The sequence below is a fragment of the Ictidomys tridecemlineatus genome, chromosome 14 (genome assembly GCF_052094955.1).
Source record: "Ictidomys tridecemlineatus isolate mIctTri1 chromosome 14, mIctTri1.hap1, whole genome shotgun sequence".
Lineage (NCBI taxonomy): Eukaryota > Metazoa > Chordata > Mammalia > Rodentia > Sciuridae > Ictidomys > Ictidomys tridecemlineatus.
Window position 1 is genome coordinate 54,802,181 of NC_135490.1, and position 16,385 is coordinate 54,818,565.

The following is a 16,385-nucleotide window of genomic DNA, read 5'->3' on the forward strand; positions in this document are numbered from 1 at the left end:
GGACATGGCCATGGACACCACTCCCCCTTCCATGGCGGTCATTTTGTCTTCTCCTGCATCCAGTGACAGCAATGTCCATGGCCATAGGCAGCACAGGCAGCCAGCAAAGGGACCAGTCCTCCCCAGCCCCCCAACCCTTCAGTTCTCTCAACCCAACCGCAATCTGTCCCATTCCATTGTCCCACCACCCGCCCCTCAGCCTGCTTCTAGGCACCCTGCTGGACAGCAAAGAGCCTCTCTTCCCAATGCCCCCACGGTTACCACACTGCCAGTGCAGGACCACTCACCGGCCTCCACCCTGGTACAGAGGGCATCAGCACCACCAACCTCCCAGGCTGCCAGTGAAGAGCCCATGGATACGACCCCTCCTTCGAAGGCTGTCAAGTTCTAGTCACCTCCTGCCTGCCAAGTTCTTACACTGACTCAATTTGGTAAGCAGGGCAGACACGTCGACAGCTATTTCTATATTGTAGGCCTGGTGCCACATATTTGCGATTTGTTGGCTTTTCACATAATAGCTGAAGACATAATCACCAATGAAGCAGTGCATATGTATACGTGCACACACACACACACACACACACACACTCACACACACACATACACAGAAATGCCACAGTGTTTGTCTCTAAGTTTCAGAAGTAGGCAAACTTGAAAATTTTCTGAAACTATAAAGGAGACTAAAGAGATGTGATAAGTGTATGAACTGTGGGAGCCTGGACTTAAATCAAGCATGGAGGATGACAACAGGACAACTAAGAAACTGGGCTATAGACTAGAGGAAAGTATTGTGTCAATGTTAGTTTCCTGAATGTAGGAATTTTCCAGGGTTATGGGAGAGAATGTGCTGTCCTGGACAATTCACAGCACAGTAAAGGCATTAAGTGCACAGGGGTAGGAGACACAAATACTCTTCTCAAACTGTTCAGAAAGGTTGAATTAGGGAAAGAGGCAAGATAAAGTACATGTGGCAAAATGTGAAAAGTCTGTGACTCCTCCTAGACATTCCAAAGAACTCTCATGGAGAGACAGGAAATAAAGTTTGTCCAGGCAGTTTCAGTGGTCTTCCCTCGCCCACTAGGAAGAAAAGTTTGGCATTCATTTGCAAACACACTTCAATATTTCACATGTATAGATGAATCTTTCAACTATTATAATATAGACCTGTCTCCCTCATTAATGATGTGTTAAAAATCTGTAAAAGCTGTTTGCTCAGCAAGATTACTTCAACAAGATTGATTAGATCAATTAGGAAAGAATTCCCATATGGAATTCTCTTAACAGTATTTCTAAAGTTTGAAAATCCTGCAGAGTAAAAAATATCTAAAATTACTATAAAGAGTAAATGACAATGGATTGGAACTGATGTAACAATGACTGCAGATTGTGTTTACATAGAAAAACACAATTGGGCTTTACAGGAGGAAATGTGAGCAGGCCAGAAACAGGGCAGCAATGAAGTTACGTAAGTTGTCAAGAGTTTGATAGCACCATGACGTTGATCATAAAACTCTTCCATGATGTGTGTCCTCATGAGAACCCTGAGGTGCCCGTTTCCATGACTCTGTACACTATGCTTTGCTTTGCTTCACATTCTCTATATTGAAGAAGCTGGAGTAGAGCAGCTTTCTATTTCTCAGAAAGATTAAATTTAATCTCAATTAAAGGAAGACCTTTCTAACATGTGGGACATGAGTAGTCACATTGGGTCTGGCCTTGTGATCCTCAGGTGGCGTATTTGTCGTCAAATATAGCAGTTGACCTTGTGGGGAGGATCAGTATTCAGGGTCAGTACCAAGCAGCAGAGAACTCAGCCCATCACAGGTCGAAAGCAGAGCACTGCAGCACCAAGGGAATGGGGTTCTTGACTCAGCTAACCATTGGCGAATTAGGCTAAGGCTTGTTGAATATTTGTTGATACTTGCCCTCAACTAGCTTTGAACTATGAATAAATATATCTGAGCCGCTGGCTCCGACAGAGGGCAAGATGGAAGCACCCAATAGAGAATACTATGAACCAATGTTCTTTTCCCTGGAAGTGTCTTTCTTACTCTGATTTTTCTACTCCTTCCCATTTGCAGGCCCCACCTCCTTGGCCATAGGACCCAAGTCACCACCTGGACTGGCCCATCAGGAAACTCAAACTTCCCCAAAGAAACAAAGCCTTCAAGATGGAGAGGTGTTCCATATGGAGACCACCCAAGTGGAGGAAGGGGAAAAGAAAATCAGACACACTGGCATGCGGACTGGTCCACACTGTTTATTTTTTGCATTAGCTTCAACCAAAGGAGGAACGGTAGTTTTATTGTCTCAGTGAGACCCTCGATATCATTCATTGTCTTCTGAAGAGACTTCTGGTCACTGCGGAATAGAAGAAAAGATACTCATGCTCAAATTCCATTCCACTGTAAAGTGCACAAAAAGAGTACTACCACATGAAAAATTCATGTGTCAGGAAAAAGAATTCTTGAAAGAATGATCACAATTTTTATTAGATGTTTTGGCCATGAGTCATTTATTCCCTTTATGATTTTTTTTTTATTTCTGGGGAACTAAAGCAGAACTTGCAAATGAGGAAAGTTAACATTCTTCACTTTTAATAAAATATGGGTGTGTTTCATAAACTAATTCTTAGATCTTACATCTTATTAGCTTCATCTCTTTAATTCCAGTCTGACAACAAGAATAACTGCTCAATAAACTTAAGATAATACTACTAAACTGAATAAAAACAGATTAATAATAAGATTTCATCAGTTCATCTGTCAAATCAATACTTAGGAATTAATTGTGCATTGTCAATTTCATTTTAGTTTACTTAGTACTATATATTTGGGTGCTTCCCTATGATTTTCATCTAAATATATAAGGAAATAATATTTTTAGATTGCTATATAAAATCTGTCAAAGTTATGTTTAATTTTATGATAATGTCTTTCTCTTCCATTTCAAAGTGTGAGGGAAAAGAAATTTATCTGTTCAAATTCTATTTTATGTTTTGTGGCAAAATGTAAAAAATCTGTGACTCCTCCTATACATTCCAAATAACTGTCATGGAGAGGCAGGAAATAAATTTTGTCCAGGAAATTTCAGTCTTCTTCCCTCCCCCACTAGGAAGAAAGTTTTTCATTCATTTGCAAATACACTGACTTCAATATTTCACATGTGTCTATGAATATTTCAACTATTATAATATAGATCTCTCTGTCTCTCATTAATGATGTGTTAAAATCTTAAAAAGCTGTTTGCTCAACATGATTGGTCAAGAAGATTTGTTAGATCAATAAGAAAGGCTATATTGGGATTCTCTTAAGAGTCTTATGACATTTCCAAAGTTTAAAAATCCTGCAGAATTAAAAACATCTAAATTTCGTATAAAGAATAAATAACTGTGGATTCGAACTAATGTAAGAATGAATGAAAGTAGAATGGGCTTTACAGGAGGAAATGTGACCAGTCCAGAAACAGGGCAGCAATGAAGTTATGTAAGTTGTCAAGAGTTTGATAGCACCATGACTTTGACCACGAAACTGTTCCATGATGCGTGCTCTAATGAGAACCCCGAGGTGCCCATTTCCATGACTCTGTACACTATGCTTTCCTTTGCTTCACATTCTCTACATTGAAGAACCTGGAGTAGAGCAGTTTTCTATTTCTCAAAAACATTCCATTTAATTTCAATTGGAGGAAGACCTTTCTAACATGTGGGACATGAGTAGTCACATTGGGTTTGGCCTTCTGATCCTCAGGTGGGGTGTTTGTTATCAAATATAGCAGTTGTCCTTGGAGAGGATCAGTATTCAGGGTCAGTACCAAGCAGCAGAGAACTGAGCCCATCACAGGTTGAAAGTAGAGCACTGCAGCACCAAGGGAATAAGGATGCTGCTCTTTTACATCCACTCTCCAACAGTTTTCATTTTCAATCAGAGTACTTAAGTAGGATTGATTGTTCTTCCAATGGTAATGTCCAGTTCTTTGTTCTCTCAAGAGCAATGCGTACCAATTGTAGCATAAAATATTTTGCTTAGAGTTTTCTATTACATTGAGCCTTTATAGTGTCATACACTCTGTGCAAAACATCACATCATTTCATGTAAATTTCACAATTCTCTGAACTAGACATTATGAGTCCCATTTTACATGTTCATAAAATGAGGTTTACAGAGGGAAGCTTCGTTACTTTTCTTCCAAAGACACTCAGTGGTAAGAAAGAGCAGAGGTGATTACAAATCTGATTCCAAATCCATAATGATTAATCTGTATACTCAACAAACTTTACAACATGGACTTGCTGAAAAGAGGCTTATAAACTGCTTTATGAAGAGTTTGTAATTAGGCATTCAAAATATACTACCATCCATTCAGTAACCATGTGTGCCAAACGTCTTGTAGGACCATGACAAAGAAATAACTTGTTGAAATTAATCATGGAATAAATATAGAGCAAAAAATGCAAAGAAGAGATATTTTCACCGATTATTTAAAATTAGTATGAAAAGTACATTTTAAAAGGAACTAACAAAAAAAAACAACAAAAAAGAACTGTAATAATATTCAAAATGCAATATTGGAGTCCTATTTGTGCTTAGCAAAAAACTAAATCAACACTGTTTCCAAATCCTACGACTTCTCTGAGGATAAATTTAAATTTATTATTGTGAATGTTATTCAAACCATAGCTCCATTAGGCATCAGATATTTCAAAATCTCTGATTTCCTCTTAAACACTAACCCTGTGCCTTCCATTTCTGATTTCATCTTCAGCATTAACCCTGTCCCTTCATTTAAAGGAAGTTCAGTGAAGTTCAATGCTCCCCAAACTACTGAAAAATGTCAAATTCATTTTTTAAAGGTCTGAAAGAAACAAGAGTTTAATAAGATGCCAACCTTGGTTTCTGTCCCTCTCATCATTTCCTTGAAGGATCTTAACTCAGCTAACCATTTTTAATTAGGCTAAGGCTTGAGAGTATTTGTTGATACTTGCCCTCAACTAGCTTTGAACTATGAATAAATATACCTGAGCAGCTAGCTATGACAAAGGGCAAGATGGAAGCCCCCAACAGAGAATAATATGAACCAATGTTCTTTTTCCTGGAAGTGTCTTACTCTGATTTTTCTACTCCTTCTCATTTGCAGGCCCCACCTCCTTTGTCATAGGAATGAACTCACCAACTGGACTGGCCCATCAGAAAACTAAAACTTCCCCAAAGTACCAAAGGATTCAAGGTGGAGACTTGTTTCATATGGGGACCACCCAAGTCCTGCAGTGGCTGACTACTGTGAAAGAGAAATGTCTCTCCATCTGACATCAAGAACTAAACAAGTCAGGTGTATATGCCAAATGTCTTCTTTGATATAAGGAGGGCAACAAAGAACAGAACAGGGGGGAAGAGCATGAGAAGAAGACCACCATTATATAGGGATGAGAGGGGGGAGGGAAAGGGGGAGAGAAGGGAAATTGCATGGAAATGGAAGGAGACCCTCATTGTTATACAAAATTACATATAAGAGGAAGTGAGGAGGAATTGAAAAGAAAACAAGGAAGAGAAATGAATTACAGTAGATGGGTTGAAGAGAAAAGATGGGAGGGGAGGGAAGTGAGGATAGTAGAGGATAGGAAAGGCAACCCATATAATCCCTTGGTGCATGGATGGCAAGTGCTCATAAATGGAGTGAACATGGTTCTGGAAGATGATACTTTCAGTACAGGCTGCCATCCTGCTTCATGAGCACCAAGTGAAAATGCCGTTGCCTAGTCTGTGCACATTTGGGGAGGAAAGGGAATTTTGTATTGTCATTCTCTAAATGAATACATTACCTTGCCAAATTATCTGACCACCTTTTGATCAAGGATCTCATGAAACTAATGATGTAGATAAGAATCCTTTGGTAGCTGCTACTATCCCTATATTTCTTGTGATGATACACCTCATATGCATACTATGTGGCTTTCACCTGCAGTGTCTTAGGCATATCTGTTCTTGAACAATATATCTGGTGCTGCAGAAAGGGAAACAATGAGACTGTTAATGCCCTGGGGTGCAGCTCAGTGGTAGAGCACCTGCCTGCCTTGCACAAGGCCCAGGTTTCAGTTCCCAGCCCCTTTAAATAGAATGTTATTCTTATTGTAGACTAATAACTTGGAAATATATTTTCAAAGAGTAGATGAAAGTCTGATCAGGGCCAATCACTCACCCCTGCCCACTCCAACTTCCTTCTTCAACTATGCCCATTCTTCAACTGTGGAATGTGTCATATGTATATACTTTTTTTCCCCCAGGGCTGGGGATGGAACCCAAGACCTCATGCATGCTAGGCAAGCACTCTGTCACTGAGCTACATCCCCTTCCCTGTACGTACTTTTATTATCAAGCATTCTCCACATCTGTGCTACCTAATTCTAGGAAATACTTTTCATTTCATTGCTTCACATGAGCTCAGAGAGTCTTTCAAGAATAACCAAAACCTAAGTTTCAATAGGTGAGGGCTTGGTAGACTTGGGCATATAATTCTTGAAGTCTCCAAGGAAACATCAGTTCCCAACTCTTTGCAGACATGGGATCATTCTGCAGTTCCACTTCTTGCCTGGAGACCATAAACAAGAACATGGTTCCTAAGCTATAGAACTCAATGTGGTTCTGTTACAAAACACAGAGACTTTATTGGCCTTTGTCTTGGCACAGTAGCTCCAAGCTTGGAAGAAATATACCACAAGGAGACATTAGATCTTGCAGCATTATTTCATCTCATGTGTACGTTTTCTCTGTGATTTTGCAATCTTAGAGCATCTGAATAAGAGGTGGTAAAAGTCAGGGTTATAGATTTCCTGCTGGCATTGTTACAGATTATGAAAATGGAAAAACAATAGAGGCTCATACAATATGGCCTAGAATTGCAACATTTTCAAAAATACCATACTTTAAACATTTCTGTAAGGCCCCAAAGGAAAATTGTTTAATATGGTTTGGGTTTCAATTTGAGATGTCACATTGATGGACTGATATGGGTGGGAGGTTTGGGACTGAGGGTTATTTTGTTATTTACTAATAAATGAGAGTACTTCATCACAAAAATATATCACAGCATTTCATTTTAATATTTGGCTTAGAAAATAATTGGTGCTCCCCAAAAGATGACAAAGTCCAATTTCTCATGCTATTGTAAAGATTGTTTTTTTTTTTTTCATTTGTTTTCAGACAGAAAGGAGACTGTTCTGAGCTGCTCCCCACATAGAATCTGAGTTGCTTTTTGTGTCCATATGGAGTATTGTTTTCCTCTCGGTGACATATGCAATGTTCAAGTGAATTGACTACTGAGACATGAAGTGATTCATGAGGTCCCCTGAACCATTTGCTCTGAGGACACATCATGTCCTCCTGCTGATCCAGAAAGTGCCCAGAAATCCACAAAAAAATGTGCTGAAACCAAGAAGCTTCATTATAAATGGCACTACCTAGTCACCAAGCTGTGTCATCTCTTGCCATTTAAAATGAACAGATGTTATTTTTGCTCTGAACTGGATTGCAAAACATCTAATTTTTTAGCTCTTTTTTGCCAGTGAAAATCACATGAACAACAATACCTGAGCTACTTGCCAGAGTGCCAGAAATATTTGTTCTCCAAATCAAGCATGTAAGGATCTCAGAAGGTGAAGGATTTAGTCTGGCAGCATTGAAAGAATGGACTGGAAGGAGGGCCAGAGTTTCAAGGTGTTGGTCACTAAGAACCAACCTGTTGTGGCCACTCTGCTTTCTCAGGGTGGGCCTGCAGTTAAAGAAGGCAGCTGTAAAAGGGTAATGGAGGTGTCGTAGTTTTTGAGTGACAGATCAATATATATATATATATTTTACCCAGGTAACTCCCTGCTCCTGAATTCTGCCATGCAACCAGACCTGACAGTGAGCCGAACATACAGTGGTCCCATCTGTCTACAGGACCTGCTGGACAAGGTACTCCTGACACAGTCCTCCCTCTTCAACCCTTTGTCGGACATCAAAGTCAAAGTGCAGAGCTCAATCATGGTTTCTCTGGGAGTGTCTGAGAGAGCCGAGTGCCACTGCAAGAATCACTCTGGGACATTTCCCCATGGAAACAATCGCAGCTTTAGTACAATGCATCCCCGAAATAAAACGCCATACATCCAAAATCTGGCATCACTCCCCACAAGGACAGAACTGAGGACAACTGGTGTCTTTGGCCATTTAGGAGGGCACTTAGTAATGCCAAATACAGGTGGGTGGTAAGTGTGTGCCTGTGTACTTTCCAGAGTTTGTTTAAATACTTCATATAATTATATCCTGTCAAAGTCATTTTAGGATGTTTATCATCCCTTTGTCAGAACAGAAATACCACCACTCTATCGGTCTATTGCATTAACACCATGACCAAGGGTAAGATTAGGCTTTGTGGTTGTTATCTCAGAAAGTTTTAAATGCCTGTTAGAGTTGGTAGACATATTAGCTGGAAGTGTCTAGGTAGATCCCTGGGTTTAAGCCCCTTTGAAATATGTTACCTAGGGCATGATCAGGTAGCCCCCAAATCATTATTTGGTATGACCACAACAAGTACCATGTTTATAGCTTTGCATGGCTTATATGCAAGTAGATAATTTAATGCAATGGCAGTCTCATTACATCAGTAAATGACCTAATAAACACACTCAGTGTTCATAGACCTTGCTAAGCGTGTTACTTCATGATGAGTGATGATGAATAGTCATTGCAAAGCTGCTCCTTTGAATTACCACTTCAGTTACTGGGCTGTGTTGTAAGAGCAATTAAGTTCCAAGTATTTTCTTTCTTTCTTTGGGTTGGAAGAGTGGAGATTTTCTTGATGATTTGCAGAACACATAAGGTGCCCAGCTCCGCCCACTTTTAAAATGACGTCCTAACTGTGGATTAGTTTTTGGAGTTGCAGCCTGGGACTTAAGTAGGTGGCAGAATTTCACTTTGTCCCCTGAGTCCTAAGCAATGAGAATTGGGTAGTGTGCTGGGTCACAGGATGTCTGGCTGAGAGGGATGGGGCCATTGGATCTGCAAGCATCCTTAGATTAGCACAGATTTAAGGCTGTGGCAGGTTTCTCTCTAAAGTAAAGCTAACTAAAATTTTATCTCATAAAATAAAATCTGTAATAGGACTAGTCCAATATTATTGTTCTAGCCAACTGAACTCTCTAACAGTTTACTAACTTGAAACTCAACTTTTCCTTAAGTTGATGAATATTGACTTGTTCATTCTCTCCCAAATTAATTACTTTCTTTAAACGTCATTTCAAAATCTGTTTTACTTCTTTTAAATAACCCTCTAATGCCACCCTAATGATTATATTTGGATAAAATTCCAATCCTTCATACCTTTCTTGGTTAGCATTTTAAGACATGAAAGGATCTTGGTTGAAATATGTGTGAGCATCAGTGTATAAATGTTTGCATAGGATGTCACTCTTCTTTTGATGACTCAATGTAGAGTGAATCAGTCAACCATATTTACCAAGTACTCTCCCTTTAAGGTTTCATAAGTTACAACTGTGTGTTCTGGATGAAGAAATGTAAAAGACACATCCCCTACCCTCTCAAAGAACAAGATACACACATCATAACTCATACAAAGTCATGCATTGAATCATTGTGCTTTCACCTTATGTCCTCTTCCTAGCTCATGATTGGCATTGTCTCAGTAGTTATGAATTGAATAGGTTGGCAAGTACTCCTCCCTTCTCTTCCCTTTGTCATTTTATAATGTGTATTTATGTGTGTGTGTGTGTGTGTGTGTGTGTACACGTGTGTCTTCTACACATATTGAAGGAATGCCAAGACCAACCCACCCATCAGCTATGTTTATTTTATGTTCATTAAAGAAAGTGAGGAGATTAAATCATAACGAACCCAAAGAGCTTTCTTTTCCTCTCCCTCTGACTTAACAAAGACCCAAGTTGAAAACTAAGAACTCTGATAGCTCTGTCAATGATTCCCACACACCTATTCTGTGAAAGGGGAATTTTCAAAGTTCTTGACAAGGAGCACTGAACAAGAGTCTCTGAATGTGTTTGGGGAAAAATAAATGTGGAGAGTTGAAACATATCTCCTGTTATTTGCAGGATATAAATGCAAAATATGCCCTGGAGATAAAGAAAGCAACACATAGAAATCAGATTGCTCTAATGCCATCCATCCCCAATTGTCATATAGCACATGCTAGAAATGATTTATATTATGCAAAATATAAAACAGGAAACTCAGACAGGTGGTTGGTTCTGTTGTCATATTAAATAAAAGGCTGTCAGAGTAGCAGGTGGATTTGGGGGGGAATATATTTTTCTTTGATCAGAGTTGACTAGTGAATGACATACTGAAAATGAATACTTCTTTAAGAACCATAGGCATAAAACTTTCCCACAGTGCCTCTCATTCTTCATAATATAACTTGCCAAAAATACCACCTCCATCTACAACCCTTGCTTTGATTGACTGTCTTCAGACTCTGCATACAATTTGCATGTTTGGGTATGAGGAAGGAAATGTGTTTGACAGATAATAATAATAATATAATTTCTGATTGAAGAAGAGGAAAAATAGTTTAAAGCTCCAATTATCCTGTAGATTCTGGTTGAATTTAGGAGTATCATGAATAATATTTCAATCTAAACCCAGGGAATTAAGCTGACTTGAAAGAAAAAAGACATGCTGTGCTGCCTAATAGCCCCTTTTCAGATAGCTTCATTTATATTTCTTCTCTTTGGATCTGGAAGTAAATCATTAAGCCATGATGATCTACACCAGACAACAAGATTTACAGCCTGGCGTTTTTACTAGGAATTTTTAATCCTCTTCATTTATTCATATGTGTATGATCTGTTTAGTGTGTTGCTGCTCTGTGCAAGGCATTCTGCTAAGTGTTGTTGATGTGATGTGGCATTATTAAGAATAGGGGTTGCCTGTGTCTTTGTCATCATGGGCTAGAGAGCCTGAAGGGAAGGCAGCAGCAGAGAAAGTGATACGTCAAACTAAGACAAGGCACAATAACTAGGACATGTTCAGGTTGACAACCAAACACACCAAATATCCTCTGCATTGCAACTTGTGTTCAACAGCAGGAAAGGATATCATGGAGGCCCCTTCTTTTGGCAACTCTGTTTAAGGAAAACTAGAAAATGCAAGGAGGCACATTCCTGACTGGAGGTCCCTAAGTGTGTTGGTTAGAGTTCTCCTATGACTGAAATTAAGGTCCAGAATATAAATGGGTCTCCTTGTTGTAAGACTGTGAGCAAGATTTAAATGTGCCTCATTCTTAGTGCTACTGAAAGATACTAATGATAACTAGCATGTTACTAAATATTGTTCATACATGTGAATCACAAATAACTTGTTTTGCAATGAGTCTTGCATTCCTCTACTGTTTAGCTGCTAATATAGGCACATAGAAGGCTAACAAAAAACAAAACAACAGCAATAAAAAAAACTTGCCATCTCTAGATTTAAATTAGCAGCAGCAGCCTGAAAGCTTTTTGTGTGATTAACTCTAATGAAAGAGAGAAATAAAAAGATGAGGAGAAAAGATGAGGAGTTGCATTATTCAAAAAACAGGATGCCTTAAGATTTTATTATGTAAAGATTATATTATTACTCCATTTCATTTCTTTTTATAACGAGAAACTACATTAAAAAGAATCTCAGCTCTCCCTAGACATCTCTCTTGGCCAATGTGAAATATTTTCCTCACTGCATTCAAGAGAAGAGAGTGGACATTTAAAATGCAGTGTGATGTGACTTCCTATGCCTTTCCTCCTTGCATTATGTGATTTCGCTCATAACACTGCTGGGTTTTTTTGCAATTTCACATTAATATGAATGTGGTTAAGGCACTTTTAGCTTAACTCTTTTAGCTTCTGTTTGCAAATTTGGGACCATATTAGTTACACAATAACCTAAAAGGTTCCTCAGCTTATCAGATGCTTTCATTTTTCCTAGTTTTCTTGGCAAACTGTGTAGGCCTCTGAGTACTACCTCATCTTGCTTTCTCATAACAGGTTCACACAAATCTTAGCTCACCCATCATCCCAGGTACATTTCTAGAAGTGAGTGGATACAAACAAGATAAATACATTTTAAAATTTGGGAGCAGATAAACTTATGTATCAATATTCTCAGATATGTTTTATATTATATATATATATTATATATATAATTCCCAGATATGTATGTGTGTGTGTGTGTGTGTGTGTGTGTGTATGTGTGTATGTGTATGAATACAAGTGACAATAAATGGGACTGCAAATTGATGCAACTACACTGGACCAATTGAAGATTCCTTTAAAAACTAGGAATGGAAACACCATTTGACCCAGTTATCCCACTCCTTAGTATATATCCACAGGATAAAATCAGTCTACTACAGTGACATAGCCACATCAATGTTCATAGAAGCTCAATTCACAATAGCTAAGGTATGGAACCAACCTAGGTACCCATCAACAGATGATTGGATAAAGAAAATGTGTTATATATACACAATGGAATATTACTCAGCACAAAGAAGAATGACTTTATAACATTTGCTGGTAAATGAATGAATCTGGAGACTATCATACTAACTGAAATAAGCCAATCCCAAAAAACCAGAGATTGAATATTCTAACATGTGGATGCTAGCACACAATGGGTAGGTGGGGGTGGGCCATGAAAGTTCAGTGGATTAGACAAAGGAGAATGAAAGGCAGGGAGAGGGGATAGGAATAGGAAAGATAGTAGAATGAATCTGACATAACATTCCTTGTACATATGTGAATATACCACAGTGAATCTCGGCATTGTGTACATCCACAAGACTGGGATTAAAATGCAATATATTCTGTGATTGTATAAATACATCAAATAGGTTCTACTGCCATGTATAGCTAAAAAAAAACAAATGAATTTTTTTAAGAAGAAAGAAAGAAGAAAGAAAAACAAAATTCCTTTTCCTAGCATGTTAATGGAGTTGTGGTTGGATGTGAAGATTTTCTCAATCTGCCATATTTCACTTTTGGTTCAGCTCCTGTGACTATACCTTTATCAGAGATTTCCCCAGCAGACTTTCCCTTTCATCTCAACCCTCAGAACTAAGTTCCACTCCCAATCTCAAACTGACTCAAACAAGGAGAACAGACTGTCATGCTGATTTGGCGGGGTATGAATGTTTGAGACCACCACAGCAGTCCCTTCTGAGGTTTGGATGTGGTTGTCCTCCTAGGTACATGTGTTAGGATCCTCAGGGGAGCAGGATTGAGAAGGGGTGGATCCTATAAAAGGTGAGGCCAAGAGGGAGGCCTAAGTTCATTGGGAGAGTGACCTCAGAAGCACTCTCTGAGCACAGAAAAACCCTGGTTTTTGTCTGGCTTTCTGTCTGATGATGAGATTTCTTCTTCACTATGTCACATCAAGTCACAGGATGTTTAGGTGATAAGGAGAGAATGAGCTCTTCTCCTGACAATGATCAACTTTCCATGTAAGGCTAGAAAACGTGGTTACAAACACAGCACACTCCAAGTCATGGCATCAGATCTCTTGACACAAGGTCTTTAAGATATGAAAAATATAAAGATCCTTCCACTCAGACTCCATCCCCAGGTTCAAAAGCAGCAGTGTCCTCCAGCTGTTAAACAGACCTGCTTCTATAGTGTCCTACCTTCAGTGTGACTGTCTAGTGGGTCATCCAATTCACTGCTGAAAACAAAGATGCTCTTTGGGATCCAACCATACAAAACAGAGACATAAACACAGGGTGGCTACAGAGTGGCTCTGACATTGCTCCTACCTCTGAGTCCATGCTGTGTGGACAGCATCTTCTTGCTCTGACTTCTGATGCCAGGCTCTGACTGGGTTCTGTGCAATCGGAGGCCTTCCACAAGACAGTGCAATCAGAACAAAGCCTCTTCCACTTGGAGTTTCAGGAATGTATGCCTCTAATTTGGAAGCTCTTCAGCGGAATCCACAGGATGTTCTAAAAGAACATAGAGTAAGTGTCAGTACATGGGTCTGGCTGAAGATTTCTCAGGCAGCAGTGTATGGACACAGGGCTGGAGTGGTTGGAGATGGTTGAAATTCACCCGAAGATAGAGTTGCTGCTGGGACATGATCTATGGTGGATAAAGAAAGGTAAAGGCATGGATCAGTAGTGCATGAGAAGGAGAGCCTTGGCTCCAGCTAAAGCCCTGCTAATCAACCTGGGATGGTGAATTTACCAATGGCTTAAAACATAAAAAATGTTGGGCTGGGGATGTGGCTCAAGCGGTGGCGCGCTCGCCTGGCATGCGTGCGGCCCGGGTTCGATCCTCAGCACCTCTCTCTCTCTCTCTCTCTCTCTCTCTCTCTCTCTCTCTCTCTCTCTCTCTCTCCTCTCTCACTCTCCCTTTAAAAAAAAACATAATAAATGCACTGTACAATTCCATGGCAGCATCTTACCACTCCTCCTGCCTTGTGGAGTCCTGTCAACTCCCCGCTGTTCTCTTTCAATGTTTCATGATCATTCGTCTTCCTTGTATCTCCAACTGCTTCTATTGTATAAATCCTCTCTCTATGAGAGCTTTAATATTCTTGAAATAGGTGCTGTGTCTTGTGCTCTCTTTGGCTGGATGGCGTGCACGCGACCCACTGCATTGCCTACAGACCCAAGGCCCCAGATGCAGGTGCAGATCCCGCAGGCAGGGAGCCTACTGTCCGCCCTGCTCCTCCGCAGCGCCTGCTCCCGCTGAGGGAGCTTGAGGCAGTACCTGGCAGGAGAGCGGCGCCACTCAGGTCGCGCTCTAGTGGTGCCCGGGCTCCCCCTGGCGTGGCGTCCGCGGGCCTGACCCTGCGCTCAGCCGGTGGCAGGCAGCTGTGCAAAAGCAGACGCGCTGAGGCCGCCCTTTCCACGAAGTTAGCCGCCGTCCTCGGAACTTCGGTCGCCTCCAGCTTCCCAGGACGCGGCGCCGGCTCCGGGCCATCCTGAGGGCGGCAGGTGAGTTGCTTATTGGAGGCGCCATTCGGACCCACTGATGGTGGGGATGGCGCGCGGCGACTGTGACCAACTGACAGTTGGTCCCTGTGGTGCGGGCTGATGGGAGCCGGGTGCCCCGCCCACCCAGGCCGGCCTACCGCCAGGGGGCGCCCTCAAGCTGGGTAGGGGCGGCGGTTGGGCGGTTGGGCGCGTGAGTGAGTGTGGCCCCACAGGTCCCTGGGATGGGCTTCCAGTTGGGGGCGGGGTGGGGGGGGGAGAATCCCTGGAGCTGTGACAGTTGTGCCTGGAGGCAGAAGCACCAGAGGATCAATAATAACCCCTGGTTTGGCTGCCTTCCAGTTGATTCAGGCCACCTGTTAGGTCCTTGCTTCCTGAAGATTTCCCTAACAATGCCAGCTCACACCTAAAGCTCCTTTTTCCATCTCTTCATTTTGTACTTAGGCTAAATTTTTGTCACTCTGTGTTTTATGTTTCTAAGTTGGATTATTCGCTTTCTACAGATAGATTATGAATGTCTCCCATGAGGACTTTAATATTTATTTCTCTTGAAACTCAGTTTTTATTTTTGACCTACCAGCAACCAAGAACTGAGCCTTTAAGTGTGCATTTTCTTCCTAAATTCAGCTAACGAAACAGTTATTGAACACCTACTGTGTGCATTCATTGTGCTTGGTGCTGTACTGGACACTTACCATGCCACTTGTGGTCTAGCAAAGGTCCTTAGTGCCCTTAACAGTTGCAGTGGTCAAGCAGAGTCCTCAGGGAAACCAAGACACCAGCAGGGACTGAATCATGGTCTAATAGAATCAGCAGTTGGCACTGTGGTGGGACAAGCTTTTCATAGATGACATAGTCCCAAAGTTGTGCGTAAGTGTCCTATCAGGGATGCAGAAGTGGCAGCAACTGCCATAACCCATCCATACCAGGGATGCAAAGGGGTGACAACAGCTGGCTTGACTACCTGGCTCTGTGACAGGGTGATTGGTGACTTTCAGTCGAGCCTGTGGACCACTGTACCTGACTTGAACAGTTGGAAACATGTTGTGGCAGTGACCTAAACAGACACCCAGTTGTCCTTGGCAAGGATCAATACCAAGCAGCAGAGAACTCAGCCCATCTCAGGTTGAAAGCAGAGCACTGCAGCACCAAGGGAACAAGGACATTGCTCTTTTACATCCACTCTGCAACAGTTTTTATTTTGAATCTGAGTACTTAAGAAGGATTGATTATTCTTCCAATGGTAATGTCCAGTTCTTTGTTCTTGGAAGAGCAATATGTACATATTGTAGTATAAATATAACTATGTTGCCAAGAGTTTTTCTATTACATGGAGCCTTTATAGTGTCATACACTCTGTGCAAAACATCACATCATGTTATGTAAGTTTCACAATTCTCTGAACTAGATATTAT

The 16,385-nt window shown here is 40.9% G+C and overlaps 1 long non-coding RNA gene across 1 annotated transcript in view; it reads right to left on the reverse strand.

Annotated features, from left to right (window-relative positions):
- LOC144370425 (uncharacterized) overlaps positions 1–14,848 on the reverse strand; it is a 67,408-nt gene extending 52,560 nt beyond the window's left edge. The window contains exons 1-2 of the long non-coding RNA XR_013430392.1: positions 14,439–14,848; positions 13,792–13,977 (exon numbers count right to left, since the gene is read on the reverse strand). This is a non-coding gene — a long non-coding RNA (uncharacterized LOC144370425). The remainder of the gene's footprint in view (positions 1–13,791; positions 13,978–14,438) is intronic.
- Positions 14,849–16,385: the final 1,537 nt, after the last annotated feature.